We start from the raw sequence: 15,215 nt of genomic DNA, 5'->3' as shown, positions 1-15,215 counted from the left end.
TAAAAACACAAAACATTATAAATTGCATTTATACATTAATACATTTATTCATAAAATATTTCCTATTGCATTTAAAAGATGTATTTTCCCCATCCATATCTTTAAGAATTTAGCAGTTCACTTACTATTATCAGGTTTAAGTTGCATTAATTCTGTTGAAATCAGTAGAGCTAATTAGATTTATGTGGCTGCACGTAAACACACCCAGGTATATCAATTTAACTACATTGTAGCATGGGCCTCAGGATGTTTGTTTTGTCTGGCCAATTTTAGTCATTTATATTTTTAGAGTGAGTCCAATATACAGTGGTACCTCTTGTTAGGAAGTTAATTTGTTCCGGAGGTCCGTTCTTAACCTGAAACTGTTCTTAACTAGAGGTGTGCTTTTGCTAATGGGGCCTCTTTCTGCCGCTGCACCACTGGCACACGATTTCCGTTCTCACCCTGGGCCAAAGTTCTCAATTCAAGGTAACTCTTCCAGGTTAGTGGAGTTTGTAACATGAAGTGTTTGTAACCTGAGGCGTTTGTAACTCGAGGTACCACTGTATGCATGAAACCACTCAGAGGGAATCAAGCATTCCGTTATTTGGGATGGGGTGGGAGGATTAAACTACAAGTGGTGTGCCTTCACCATTTGCTTTTATTTACATCCCAAAGAAGCTGCTAATTTCATTTTGTGGTTTCCTTTGTAAAAAAATATATGGTGCATTGTATAAATTTATCATATGAAATTTAAGATAGAATCAAAGAATTGTAGAGTTGGGTGGGGCCGCAGCGGTTATCTAGTCTACCCTCTGCAATGCAGCAATCTTTACCCAGCATGGGGCTCAAACCCATGACCCTGAGATTAAGAGTCTCATGCTTGACATGCAGAACATGCAGGTTTCGGGACACCACATGTTGCCACTGTGGGAAGACTGGGCACGTTGGTCGAGTCTGCTGCTCTAAGACTTCTGGAGCACGACCCAAGCAACAAGTCCACGAGGCCTACATAGAGGAGGAGTTACAGTCCACCTCTCCAGCCAGGGTACTTCAACTTCCATCCCCGGGGTCCAATAAGCTTAGGGTACAACTCAAGATAGAGGGAACCCCATGCACTATGGAGTTGGATACTGGCTCATCCTACTCCATAATATCTGCTAAGACTCTGAAAGAGCTTTGCCCTAATGGTGGTCCACCTCTCCGCCGGGCCCCCGTAGTGCTGCGGGACTTCCAGAGAAAAAGAACCCAACTAAAGGGGATGGGCACCTTCAAGGTCCAGTTCAAGAAGTACATGAATTTGAACCTCATCATAACTGAAGGCCCATTCACTATCCTTCTAGGCCTAGTATGGTTCAGACCGTTAGGCTTAGGTATTTCAGGGCTTAATCAGATTTCCCCAGGGGCAGATTTCGAATCAATCTGCCAGGAGTTTCCATCAGTCTTCGATGGAACCCTGGGCCTGTACCACAGACCCCTGATTTCCCTACGGCTCAACCCCACAGTACAACCCATTCGGGTCAAGGCCCATAGAGTCCTGTTTGCGCTTAAACCCAAGATCGATGAGGAGCTTGATCGCTTAGTCGCCCAAGGTGTCTTAGAGCCGGTAGCTTTGGGAACCTGGGAAACCCCAATCGTCACACCAGTTAAGCTGGACGGCTCAGTCCGTATCTGTGGTGATTACAAATGCACCCTGAACCGGGCCTTACAGGACCACACGTACCCAGTTCCGGTGGTGAACCACATGTTAGCAACCCTGGCTGGAGCCAAGATCTTTGGGAAGCTGGATTTAGCACAAGCTTATCAGCAGCTAACCGTTGATGAGGCCACCGGAGACGCCCAGACAATTGTGACTCATAGGGGTGCTTTGATGGAAACGCCTACAGTTTGGAATTAGCGTGGCCCCAGGGTTATTTCAGAGCCTAATGGACCATCTCCTTAAAGGCATCCTTGGAGTCACGCCGTTTTTCAATGATGTGCCGATCGCCGCATCGTCCAGAGAGGACTTTCCCACCAGACTATGGATAGTGCTCCAACACTTCCAGATGGCAGGACTTAAGGTAAAACAGAAAAAGTGCCTCTTGGGAGTGAGCAGTGTGGATTTATTGGGGTTCCGGGATGACGCGGACAGCCTCCATTCAGCAGAGGACAAAGTGTGTGCCATTTGTGATGCCCCAGACCCAAAGAGCAAGGCAGAGTTATGAATCTTCTTAGGACTTCTTATTTTTTACTACGCATTCCTGCCGCACAAGGCAGCCGTAGCTGAGCCTTTGCACAGGCTCCTGGACAAAAAAGCACTGTGGGTCTGGAGCCCTCGACAGGCCAAGGCGTTCCGAGGGGTCAAAGACTTGCTTGTGTCCAACTCAGTGTTGGTACACTTCGATGAAAAGCTCCCAGTGGTGCTGGCTTGCGACGTTTCACCTTATGGAGTGGGCACAGTACTGGGCCACCAGCTTCCAGACAGGAGGGAAGTCCCAGTGGCTTACTTCTTCCAAACTCTCACATCGGCGGAGCGCAACTACTCCCAGATTGACAGCGTTTGGCAATAGTTAAGGAAGTCAAAAAGTTTCATGACTTCCTTTATGGTTGGCCTTTCACTTTCATTATCAACCACAAGCCACTCCTGGGACTCTTTGCACAAGACCGCCAGACACCCCAGATGCTTTCGCCATGAGTATTGCGCTGGTCCATTTTCCTGGCCGGTTACCAATACTCTCTACAGCACTGACCCGGGAAAGCCATGGGTCACGCAGATGCACTCAGCCGCTTGCTGTTGTCGGAGAGCGGCCCTGACCATGCTCCTTCCCACCAGATCCTGCGGCTGGAAGACTTACCGGACCAGCCCTTGCATGTGAAGGACATTGCCGCCACAACGGCGAAGGATAGGCTGTTGTCCTGTGTCTCAGACTGGGAAGCCGGGTCCAGAATTTTCATTCTACACAGCCCGCAAAGACGAGCTGTCTACTCCCCGAGGGTGCGTGTTATGCAGCAGCCATGTCATAATCCCCCCCCCCCCCGTTAAGGATAAAAGTCTTAGAAGGGCTGCACACGTGTCTCACCCAGGGATTGTCCGGATGAAGGCATTGGCCCATAGCTATGTGTGGTGGTCAGTCATAGATGCGGAGATAGAGGGCTGGGTGAAACGTTGTGAGCCCTGCCAGGTCTCCTGGATGGATCCACCCAAGGCACCAGTACAGTCCTGGGAGTCCACACAGTCCCCATGGTCCCGGGTGCATGTGGATTTCGTGGGGCCTTTTCAGGGCCAACACTTCCTAATAGTGGTTGATTCTGAGTCCAAGTGGCTCGAAGTGGTGCCGACCTCAACCATGTCTGCTAGAGTGACTATAAATGCGCTCAGGAAGCTATTTGCGACACACGGCTTGCCAGACACACTGGTGAGTGATAATGGGACCGCTTTTACTTTGGTGGAATTCAAAGAATTTGTAACCAAGAATGGAATCCACCACATTCGTTCTGCTCCTTTTCACCTGGCCACTAACGGCCAAGCTGAACGCATGTTCCATACTACCAAAGATGCGCTTAGGCGCATAGTGCATGGAGACTGGACTCTCCAGTTAGTGGAGTTCTTATTGGCCCAACACATCACCCCAAGCACAGTGACCAGCCAGAGCCCGGGGGAGTTGCTTATGGGGAGGAGGCTCACTACCCTCCTTGATCGTGTGCACCCCAACTGGGCTCTTGAGCAACAGCCATCCACTTTGGTACGGGGGGGGGGGGGGCTCCAAGAGGGTTCTCCTCGGGGAACACTGTTTACTTCCGAAACTATGGACCTGGACAGGGTTGGGTCCCTGGTATCATTGCCTTCTGTACAGGTCCGGTTTCCTACGAGGTAGGGTTGGAGGGGGGACTGGTTTGGAAGAGACACCTCAACCAATCAGAGCCAGGGCACCTCTGAACACAGAACTTCAAGCAGAACCAGAGGACAGAGAAATGGGTACTTTGGGAGATTCTGTGCCCAGGCCAGGGTGGGAACCAGATGGGTTGCTGGTGACTGAGTTACCCCAGCAGGGAAACTTCAGGCCGGAATCCTCAGTGGCTCCATCGCCAGAGACCCCTTCAGAGCTGGCCTCGCTGACTGCCCCACTCGGACTGCGGGTACCGGAGGAACCTCCTGGGTCACCTATTTGGGCATAGGAACCACAACAGTCCCAGTGGGAGTGGAAAAGGCCGACACACCTTGATGACTATGTTTGTTCCTTTTGTTAGGAAGTTGGGGGGAGGAGTGTTATGTATTGGGTTTAACACATTTTTATGTTATAAGGCGCGTTCTAACCAATCGTATAAGCGTTGGTAGACTAACGTTCTAATGGCAAGTAAGCACATGCACTTTCAACTGTCAACGGTCAGTTCATGCTCTGATTCATTATTGTGTTGTCCAGTCACTGCCTTGGGCTTCTGACTTTTTCCAAACATTTAAGACCTTCATTTGCAAGGAATTGTACAAAACAAAGTGGCACTAATAAAGAAAACTTCCAGGGTGGCAACAGAAAGCAAACTAAAAATGCTTTTGCAGTTCATCAAAACTATCCATCAATATCAAGTTATAGGAAAACTGGTGCTATTAACAGTAATCCTTCTAGTTGGCTATTTGGTTTGGCAACTTCCATGCACATGATGTGTGATGGTAATTCCCCCCTCCCAAGAGTTAATGATAACTAATCACAGGCAGCTACAGGAGAGCTATGAGATTCAGGTGAGGGTCAGATGCCTTGTCAATCCCAGCAGGTATATAAGAGGACGACCCGGCCTGCTCAGGCCTGTGGCCTGCCCAGGCCAGGTTGTCATTATCAACATATACAAGCAGAAAAGTTGTTTTCATTCTGTTATGTATTGGGTTTAACACATTTTATGTTCAAGGCGCGTTCTAACCAGCCTGCACCAAAAAAATCATGCACCCACTATTGCCTGGGGTTGCTTTGGTTACAAAGCACGGATCCACATGGATTCTCAGGATTTTTGCATTGGGCTACCCCAAACTCACTGTCAAATCACATGTCTGTGGCCACAGCATGAACCACAAAAATCATACATCCACTGTTTCATTCAAAATATTTTTTTCTTGTTTTCCTCCTCTAAAAACTAGGTGTGTCTTATGGGCAGGTGCATCTTATGGAGCGAGAAATACGGTAACTATGTGGAAAGTGATTTCACAGGGCAAGCCAATCATGTAAAGCAGCTTGCAACATGGTTACATTTAAGGTGGCCATTATGCCTCTGTTTCCCCCCGTCTCCTGTGTGCCCCCGTGCCCCCTAAACACATTCTTGTTTCCCCACCCCTCCAGAGCAGATCGTAGGGGCATGGGGAGAGGAGACAAGAAAATGTCTGACACACAACAACTCAGCTGAATGCTGCCCATGTTTTTTTTATTACATTCATTGCCTCACCCCCAAGTAGTCAAATTTTGATTTCAAAAAGCAGATTATTTATTTGAAGGATTTTTACCCCGCTCTTCAGTCAAAAAAGGTCTCCCAGGTTCACTCTAAAAAATCAGTTAAACAATTTGTTCAAATTTGGAAATGAAACAGCCAAATTGTGGTATTTTGCAAATTTGGCTTCAGCTCAGTTTATACCCAAATTATTTTCTCCTCTTCTCTGACCCTGAGCTGCCCCTCATTTGTGGCAGTTAATAGATTGGTGCGTCCCTCTTTCACACAGTTCACCACCAAATAGTTCAATCACATGAAAAAACTGCACCACACAAGTGTCTGCCTGTTTGAACTACTTCATTAAACTGGCTTGCCTTGGGGGTCCCAGTCCCTAGTAAAGTGGCCGCCTCTAGTCTGCCGCTGTATGAAAGAGTTGGGAAAATAAAACTTATCTCTAACCCAGAAATGCTGATATTGGTAGCCAGAATTCGTTTTAAGGATTTTCTACCAAGATAAAAATATTTTAGAAAATACTCAACTGTGAGTACGTCATTTGCAAAACTTGAATGTGGAGGAAACTAAAACTCTCAGGAAACAGCAGCTTGAAATAGAAGTGACAGCTGCATTTTCACCCTCTTAAAAGTATAACTATATATTTCAGATTATTTCAGTTTCCAGAGGGAGAGATTCTGATTTTGACAAAACAAGGGATGATTCGTGCCATTATATGTAGATTCTGCAGGCATTGAAGCTGATCTTCACTGTTGGTTGAGTTTATTTAAAGAGCTTTTCTAGTCACCTTTGATCCTTAGTGATTTCTCCAGATGCACAGAAGTGAACAATGTAAAAATCTTGCTGCTTCAGCAGAACAAAATCCAGCTGGCAGGGAAGTGAATCTGCAAGTCATTGGTTACAGCTGTGTTTCGATTTATGTGATGGTTGAAAAAATAAATTACCAGATTAAATGGCTAAAAGAAGACTCTTTGTTTAGCCCTTGTGTAGGGAATGAAAGTGTTTATAGTGCTGTTTTATACACAGCCGTTGCAAAGTAAGCTGGACAAATAGGCTTATTCAAAACTTCCCTAAAATGTTGTACATTCAGTTTTATTTCTTCACAAGAAACTGCATGCTTTAGAATGCTGTTGTCAGCCTGCAAATGTTTAAAAGGTCTTCTGCCTTTGAGAGTGTCAGCAGACTTTCTGTCTTTTTGGACTTTGTAGTTTATCAGTGGGAGACCATTTCTGCCAGTTTAACTCTTAAGTGTGCCAAATGCATCTTTGACATACCTAGAGTTATAGGCAGAAGCTATGTCAAACTGATAACCTTCTAATGGCTTTATGTTCAAGATTTGTGTTCCATTTATTCTTTTTTATATACAAGTATTGTGGCAGCTGTAGACCTGATACATTCCAGTGTGTTCACTAATGTGCACCTTGTGTCAGGAAATAATGTTGAACATCATGTTTTTATATTACAAGTTATGTGTGTCTACATGGCTATGTAAAGGCACCATCCCAAAAGAAAACTACGATGGAAGGCTGAAGCCAGTGGCAATTTTATAGGGCGCGGCTTTGTAATTTGGCTATGAAATCTTGGCTCTAATTAACTTGGGGTCATCATGCCATTTACTGAACTAGAATCTCATCCATAATTATATATACAGTTATACTAACTGCTTATATTCTTTTGAAAACTAATTACCCAAGCAGCATATTGAGAAAGCAGTATACAGTGGTACCTCGGGTCAGTGGCATAGCGTGGGGGGTGCAGGGGGGCCCAGCCGCACTGGGCGCAACATCTGGGGGTTAAGGTTAGGGGGCGCAAATCCACGGCTTAGGGGGCGCAAATTACTTGCCTTGCCCTGGGTGCTGACAACCCACGCTACTCCACTGTCTCGGGTTACATACGCTTCAGGTTACATGCGCTTCAGGTTACAGACTCTGCTAACCAGAAACCGTGCTTCAGGTTAAGAACTTTGCTTCAGGATAAGAACAGAAATCATGCTGCGACGGCAGCAGGAGGCCCCATTAGCTAAAGTGGTGCTTCAGGTTAAGAACAGTTTCAGTTCAAGAGCGGACCTCAGGAACGAATTAAGTACTTAATCCGAGGTACCACTGCATTTACCCTCCTGGAACACCCTTCCTACCTCCAAAACAGTTACCTTGAAACGTGTACTGTCTCACAAATTAAAACATTTCATAATGCTATAAATATGCATTTAACTTAATTATGAGTGTGGAAAAAATGCACTGAAAAGGGTGTGCATAATTTGAAGCCTTGTAGTTCTTCCTGCAACAGATGTGGAATACAGCAGATTTTGCTTCCTCTAATAATCTGTTTGGTGCTGTTTTATAACAATTATTACACGGAGACAATTAGTTTCATTTCACAGCGATAAAACTGTCAGTGGCTGGGGGTTGATTGGATTTACATTTTAACCAATAAGGCATATTTCAAAAATAAGTGCCCAAATAAATATTGAAAACAATGATTGTAATTGTATGTTGCAACTGTTATTCTATCGAACCTAATTACTTTTCAAAATACATTTTACACAGTTCTTTTCCAAAGGCTATCTTTTATCCTTCACTGACTCCTGCAAAATGCTGATGTTAAGGAGAGTTAAATACCAGCACAAGAGCTCTGTTCCAAGTCAAAAATGAAATCCAGCATGCTGGCCAAGTTCCATTGTAAACCACCCTAAGAAAGACCAGAAAAGCGCTTACAATATTGTTAATGGAATATTTCCCCTTTTATTTTCCTCAGTAGCATTATTGCATTAAGAACCGTGTGACAGAAAACCATGGAGATGCAGAATAAATAACCATAATGTATCAAAAGCAGACAAAGGTGTGATTGATCTGTCTGGAATTGGCAGACTCTTTCGCTGTGTCAGGCTGTTTCTTTGATCAATGAAGGTATAGCCTCTGACCCTTAAAATCAATGGAATTGATTGAAAGGGAAAAGAGAGTAAACCATGAGAATGCAGGATGGGCTTTAACCTTCACTGTGTAGAAAGGTTTGAAATATTAATTTTATGCATGTACTTAATACCTAAAACATTATGTATGAGTGTTTAAAGCATTCCCTTGGTCTTAGTAAAGGAACTAGCCTTCTAACAAAGCCATAGATTGCGATTACAATCTTGAGTATTTCCGCCCTTACAGAGCATTGCTTGTAAAATATTTGTGCTTCTACCCTCACAAATAAGATGGCATTTTGCTGCTTTTGGAGATGGATCATGCAGATGTTTCTGAATACAGAAACACCATAATCGCTCACCCTTCCTTTGTAAGCTTCTTGTGAGCATACCTGTCTTCACTGCAGCACCAGCAATATCAAATAGTCCCTATACAACCTCATGCTTTCGAATTTTGTAAGGAAGAGGAAACAAATAAGAAATATACAAAGGTTAGATAAACCTTTGTTCAAAACATGTAAAAGAAGGAACCGTCTTTGCCTGACAACTTGCTGTACTACATTCTCAGAAAATACTGCAGCAGACATTTTTAGTATATGAAAGTTAGGGCTGTTAAAGAGACAAAGGAATAATAAAGCATTTTATAAATATATTCTACTGCTGAAATTTATGCAATAGCATTATGATCAGCAATAATTCATTTCAAGTACAAAGTAAACACTGATGTTTTCCATCCTCATTAAACAATCAATTTCTTTATTATTGATATATTGTATCATGTTTCTGTATCATGCCATTTTTTCAGATGAGATTTAAAATAATCAAAGAAGAATATATATATATATGCATTGAACAATGAAAAGAGAATACATAAAAACATTCAAAGCTAGCATACCATTTCACCTCAATAGAATGTTGTTTAACAAAAGCATTCAAGGTTGTCTTTTGGTTGGTTGGGAGATTAAGATTGTCACAAATAGTGATGGATCCTTTAATTTGCATATGTTGGTATTAAACAAGAATTAACACAGTGATGTTTAAAGTAATTTAGACTACGTTTATTTGAACTGTGCTAATTGAAAGAAAACAAAAGGAAAAATGTAGTAAAACAGCTTCCTCTTGTGTGAAGAATTTTCTTCCACACATGTACAGAGTTGTTAGATCACTGATATACCTGTTTGAACAATTGTTTTCTGTTATGTTTCATCTCCACAATTTCATATGACTTGAGTGTGTTGTGTGCATGTTTAATCTGCAACGGTAAAGATAGAAAAATCAGAGAACACAAGAGAAGAATAGGAGTAGGACAAAAGTGTCAACATGGGCAAACTGAACAAATTTTCCCCCTCGGTCATCTCAAGCCATGATTCTTTCAAAGCATGTATTACCTTGTTCCGCAGAATAATGATGCATTTTAAGAACAGTTAGGCAACGAAATAGCATGCATACACATTCAATGACTCAATCTTTCTAAATTATAAATCTCTATTTGATCCTCATAAAGGCAAGATAGACGTCTTTTTAAATTAATATTTATTTCTACATAGCTTCTTAAAAGCAGACTACAAAAGTAAAATACTCTATGTACTCAGTGTCTCTTGCCATCAGTTTATTTGTACTGGCCCTGCATAATTTCTACTATGAAAGTCTTTCAAAGCATACATATTCTCAAAAGCCAAAGATCTCACATTTATAATTTCCTTTCTAAAGAAACCCCCAGTCTTCAGCTCCAAGATAATGCATCTTTCTCGTGCTTTACTTTCTTTGCTATGGTATTTATTTATTCAAAACCGGGAAAGAAAGAAAAAAGATAATTGCACATAACCTTCAAATTTAAAGCCTATCCCACCGTTTCATGTATTCTGGCACCTGACAGCCTTCTATCTCGAGGTCTTTGTCACTCCTTCTTTCTAGACCCCCCATTTCAAAGAAGAGATGGAATATCACCTCTGTTTTGGTAGCTGCAGCAATGGCTGCTCTCATTTTGCCTCTTCATGTGGAAACTGTGTGTTTCTAGTCTGGCAGCCAGTGCTGTCCCCTTGTGGATGATGAGAACAATTTTGAGGCTTACATATGTCATGCTGTTCGACAAGCTGAATGGTGTGCCTGTTAAGTTTTTCATCATCTTTATGAAATTCATACTCATCTCATTGAAATGCTATTTCCCCCCCACCCCTTAACCTCTAAAGGACAGGACCATAGATTCATTCTCTGTCTCCTACCACTCTCAGTAGCAAGGATATGAAACTGAACTCATTTGCTAGTGGTCATATGCTAGCAGTCATGTTGTCAATCTATACTAATTTGTAACTGTGAAACTGAATGTGCTACTTGGTAAATGAATATTTTCTAAACACACAGTTTTCTTACTACCTTACATGAACTCCACAAACACACACACCCGGCATAGAATAATTACCACAGACATTTGCACTTATGTAAGCCTATTTGCTGTCAATAGAGCAATAAAACAGTTTTCCAGCCATGTTCCTAACCATGTTTATTTGCAAATAAGTGCCATTGAAATCATGAATTTAATCCCAATAACTGTACATAGTTTGCAGCTTATTTCAGGCAGTATTGTCTGTATATAAGCCACAGTTCAAGAACACCATGTCTAAGAATATGTATGTATGTATGTATGTATCTACACAGAGAGACAGACAGAGAGAGTGTGTGTATCTTTAAATCCTATCACTTTGGTGCAATTTATTTCAGTTAGGCTGCAATCCTATCCATACTTTCCTGGGCCTTAACTCTTCATGATATTAGCCACAATCAAGGAGAAGGTAAGTTCATTGAAACCCAATGAGACAACCATACAATGGAAGGCTTCCAGTGCTATTTTTCTATTCATTTCAGTGTCCACTGGCCATTGCTACCCCATTGGCCCAATGCTTAGACATGAAAGGCCCGAATCCAGGCTTAGATATGGTCAGTCATGACTGACTATTGATTCCAGTGTATCCACACTAAGCATGTCTTAGTCTGGAGCTAACCCATTGTCTTATATAGTCTGGATCCAACCCATTGTACCAGCATCCTAGTGCAGGTATGGTCTTAAAATCAGTTCCATTGCTTTGTGGATGTATGAGGGGAGTTTAATTAAGAGGCTTGTGAAGGACAAGACATAATGATGGAAGAAGTTGAGTTAATAGAAATAATTTGTTCAATGTACTTCATATGCACCATGATCCCATCTGAGATTTGTTTTCCTCACTAAGAATATGACAGCATTTATATAGCAAAGGTAGAAATGCATGCAAATATTTTTTTTTGTATTTCTGTCCACTAATAATACCCACAATTACGTCCCACAACATTAAATGTGATCATGAAATATGGCCATCATGTGCTGAATCTCCTGTAATATCTAAAGGTTCATCTTTCCCCCTAGGGGTTCATAACATAAAATATACTTGCCATGGATGTACAAAGGGAACTGTAGGGTTTGTTTATTTATTTATTTTCTTCTGAAAGGAATATTCAGTGAAAAACAAACACTACTGTTATTTACCAGAGTCTTTAAGCAGAGATGCTGTGACTTATGAACTGAACAGATTCCCAAATGTTTAATGGTTGGGAGTATATTTTTCAACTAAGTTGCTCAGTCAAACATTCTTGGGTAGAACATGTGGATGTCCTTGTGTCAAAGTCCTGCACAAAGTGAATGAAAGTTAGAAGGAAATATTATTTTATACATGTTCAATGGAGAGCAGTGATTGGCTCCAGTCTAATTCTGCAATTCCCTTCACATTTGTAATCTTCAAAGAAATTGCTGTTTAATGTTAGCAACATTCTTTGATCCACCCTGGCTTTTCCACAGGCATAATCACAGTCATATCTATATAAATGAAGATACATATGGGAAAGAAGGTATGTCAACTCAACATTACTAGTTCACCACAATTTCATGGCAACATTATTAACAAAACTTAAAAAAGAAAAAAGCCTGCTTGTGCTCCCCTTTATAAAGTAGGGTGACTGAGCACTTAGGGATGACCAAGGGTTAATTATTAGAAAACTGGAATCGGGAAAAACCTTAAACCTGGGTCTGTGACAGCTGTAATTGAGCTGATTGATTACGACATCTCAGCTATTGATTTAATCTAGTCTGCATTCCCCACTGGCTCTAAAGGTGCCCCCAGATGAAGTCCTGAGCACTTGAACCTGGATATTCTCCCAAGTCACAGCCCGGGTATAAAATTACAAAGTGTTTAGCCATTTTCTTCCTTGTTTGCTTCATGCTTTTTATTCAAGTGCTTCTAAATACTCTGTAGATGAATATTTTTAACCACTGATGAGTTGAGATATCTTGTAGTTTGCAGGACACACCACTCACTTGTAAACATAGTAACCTGCCCCGCCCCTTGACAGCAATACAGCAGTTTACTGGGGTAAGAAAAGGGGCAGACCAAAGATGCTGGAAGGAGCAACCAAAAAAGAAAGTAGTAATAAAAGTAAAGTAAAAAATAATAATGATGAATTCTAGCAAAAGTAGACCCACAAGCTCAATTCGATGTTCTCACTGTGTTCCGTGAGGATTATTCCTACCAATGTGCCTAGGAATAAGCCCCACTGTCACACTAAGGCTTAATTCTGAGTAAACATCTATAGGTTTGCAATAGAGGTAAATGGCCAATCTAATATATGCGCAGCTCTAGGAAGTCAGTATAGGTCGCAGACAGTTGATAGCAGTACATAGTCACACTGTAGGTGTTGTCATTTTAAAACAAATAAAAAAGTAAACCAGTTAATTGAATGCCATAATCCTGTCATTTTTATCAGTTTTCCAAATCTGATTTCAGTCCTTCATTTGTTGGGCTATGTCTGGTGTTGTTTTATGCCTTGCAAATTTTTCTGGTCTTGCCTGCCTTTTTGTCAGTTGTTGCTGTTGTTGTTTTATTTTATCCCACCCATCTGGCTGGGTTTTCCCAGCCACTCTGGGGAACTGCTTTTTAACTATCTTTCTTGGGGTGGGGGTTAAAAGTTTTGATGGTATTAATTGATGCACAATCTTCTTTAGGGGTCATATACTAACACTTGCTTCTTTTTTCTGTTGTAGTTTTTTGTATTTTAATATGAATGTTGTGCAGATTGAGGCCCTTCATGCTGCCTGTCCACTTAGCTTGCCCAGTCCCTACTTTAGTTGGCACTGCATGCTGGGATCTGCCTGTTTGCTGAAAGCTGAGAGACTTTTCCCTCTTGGGGACAGAGTACTGCACTCTGTTTCTTACATGAATTCTGTACTTTAAATCATATTGACATAGTGTTCCTTTTTCACAGAACTAAGTGCACAACACATATTTAAAACTTATCAAGTGTTAAGACAGAGCAAGTCAAAGCACATTAAATAACTGCATTATGAAACTAGCATGGCACACATTTTCTGCATCTCAGCTCAGCTAGTAAACCTTTTGCTGAGATTTACAGAATATCTGTGGTCAAGTATCTCCATATGTATGTGGATAGATATACAATGATAAATAATGCTAGAATAAAAAAAGCCTGCACCGTTGTAGTGCTTTTGTGCAATACAGTATAGCTGTTATTCTTTTGTTCTCTCCCTCCCTCCCTCCCGCCCTCCCTCCCTCTCACATACACACACAGAGACAGACACTCAGTCACTTTGTTTTTTGAAGTCTAGAACTGCCCCTTCCTATTACAGATTTTAAACCCAGAAGCTTTCTGCTTTATCATCATATTAGTGACTCGGAATCAGGCAGTAATTTGGACGAGCGGGGGAATAAATCACCATTCCTATTAGGTGACAGCCTGACTCGTTTTTTCCTATTTTTTTTAATGCAGAGATTTTCATTAGGATGAAAATTATTAATTTTCATTAGTTTTGTTTAAAATACCGAGATGAAACGTTGCAACCTTGTAGCTTGGGAGAGAGGTGATGTGCACACTGGAAGAATCGTTTCCACTCATGAATTCAGCACAGGGGAAAGGCGGCGGGTGGGGGGAGAATGAAGGCGTAGAATAAATTCTAAGTCTGTTAAAGAATTGCTGGCATTATTTCTCCTTACATCACGTGTGTGTGTGTGAGCCGAGCTTGTCTGCTCTTCCTGAGGCAGAAGACCGAGGATGAACGTCTGTGCACAGTCTGTTTCCACAACTGCATTTGGAGATCTGTCTTATTGATTAGGGGGGAGAAAGGGGTGGGAATAGGACGGGGAGGGGAGGGGAGGACCGTCAGGCTCCTGGCTTACTGCAGCTCAAGACATTTTCTTCCGGAAAGATGTCAAACAACTGAGATACAGCTACAGAGGAAGTAGAAAGGTGGGAAAAATAAGAAGAGGGACCTGTTTAGAAGAAATGAAGGCATTTCTTATGAGTGTACTGGGGCTGCTGTTGCTGCTTCTTTTTCCCCCTTCTCCTCCTTCCTTCCTTCCTTCCTCTTGCAACATCTGACCCGCAAGGCTGGAGTCACAGCGTCATGCAAATGTTGCAGCCCAGCAGGTCTGGCAGAGGGCGGATGCTGGAGAGAGAGTTAATGTAAATGACGAGTGCAGGGAAAAATCCAGCCGCTGCCACCCCCTCCACATGCAGCCGCTCTGAGTCAGCATCCGACGTTTCGCCTTGCCTTTGTGCGCGCGCGTGTGTGTGCGTGTTTTGTCTGTGCAGCTGCGTGTGCATGTCTGTCTGGGTGTATGTAAGTTAGCATGTCCGTCTAAGTGTGTGTGTGCGCGCGCGCCCGGGCGCGCGCGCGCATATTCATGGGAGGTAAAACCCAGTCAGTCAGTGAGAAGCAAAGGTACGTTGGAGAGCAGCTGAAATCTGACTGATTTCCATCTACTGAGCATCAGATGTATTCCCTAAGGAGGATGGGTCTATGTGATGGGGGGGGCGGTGTAATTATGTTAATGTCATATTTACAGAGGGGCTAGATTTTTCTTCCTAATTTCTTGGTTTGGAAGCTATG

At 42.4% G+C, this 15,215-nt stretch overlaps 2 long non-coding RNA genes across 2 annotated transcripts in view; one reads left to right on the top strand and one right to left on the bottom strand.

The window, feature by feature from the left end:
- LOC310843839 overlaps positions 1-15,215 on the top strand; it is a 237,494-nt gene that overhangs the window by 220,233 nt on the left and 2,046 nt on the right. The window lies entirely within an intron of this gene.
- On the bottom strand, positions 9,324-12,803 carry LOC310843866. Its single transcript, XR_014563716.1, has 2 exons — positions 10,113-12,803; positions 9,324-9,539 (listed from the first exon to the last, which is right to left on the bottom strand). It is a non-coding gene; the product is annotated as an uncharacterized lncRNA (long non-coding RNA).

The sequence above is a fragment of the Podarcis gaigeae genome, assembly GCF_964106915.1.
Source record: "Podarcis gaigeae genome assembly, chromosome: 4".
Lineage (NCBI taxonomy): Eukaryota > Metazoa > Chordata > Lepidosauria > Squamata > Lacertidae > Podarcis > Podarcis gaigeae.
The sequence above is the reverse complement of the archived record's forward strand: the minus strand, read 5'-3'. Positions and strand labels throughout refer to the sequence as shown.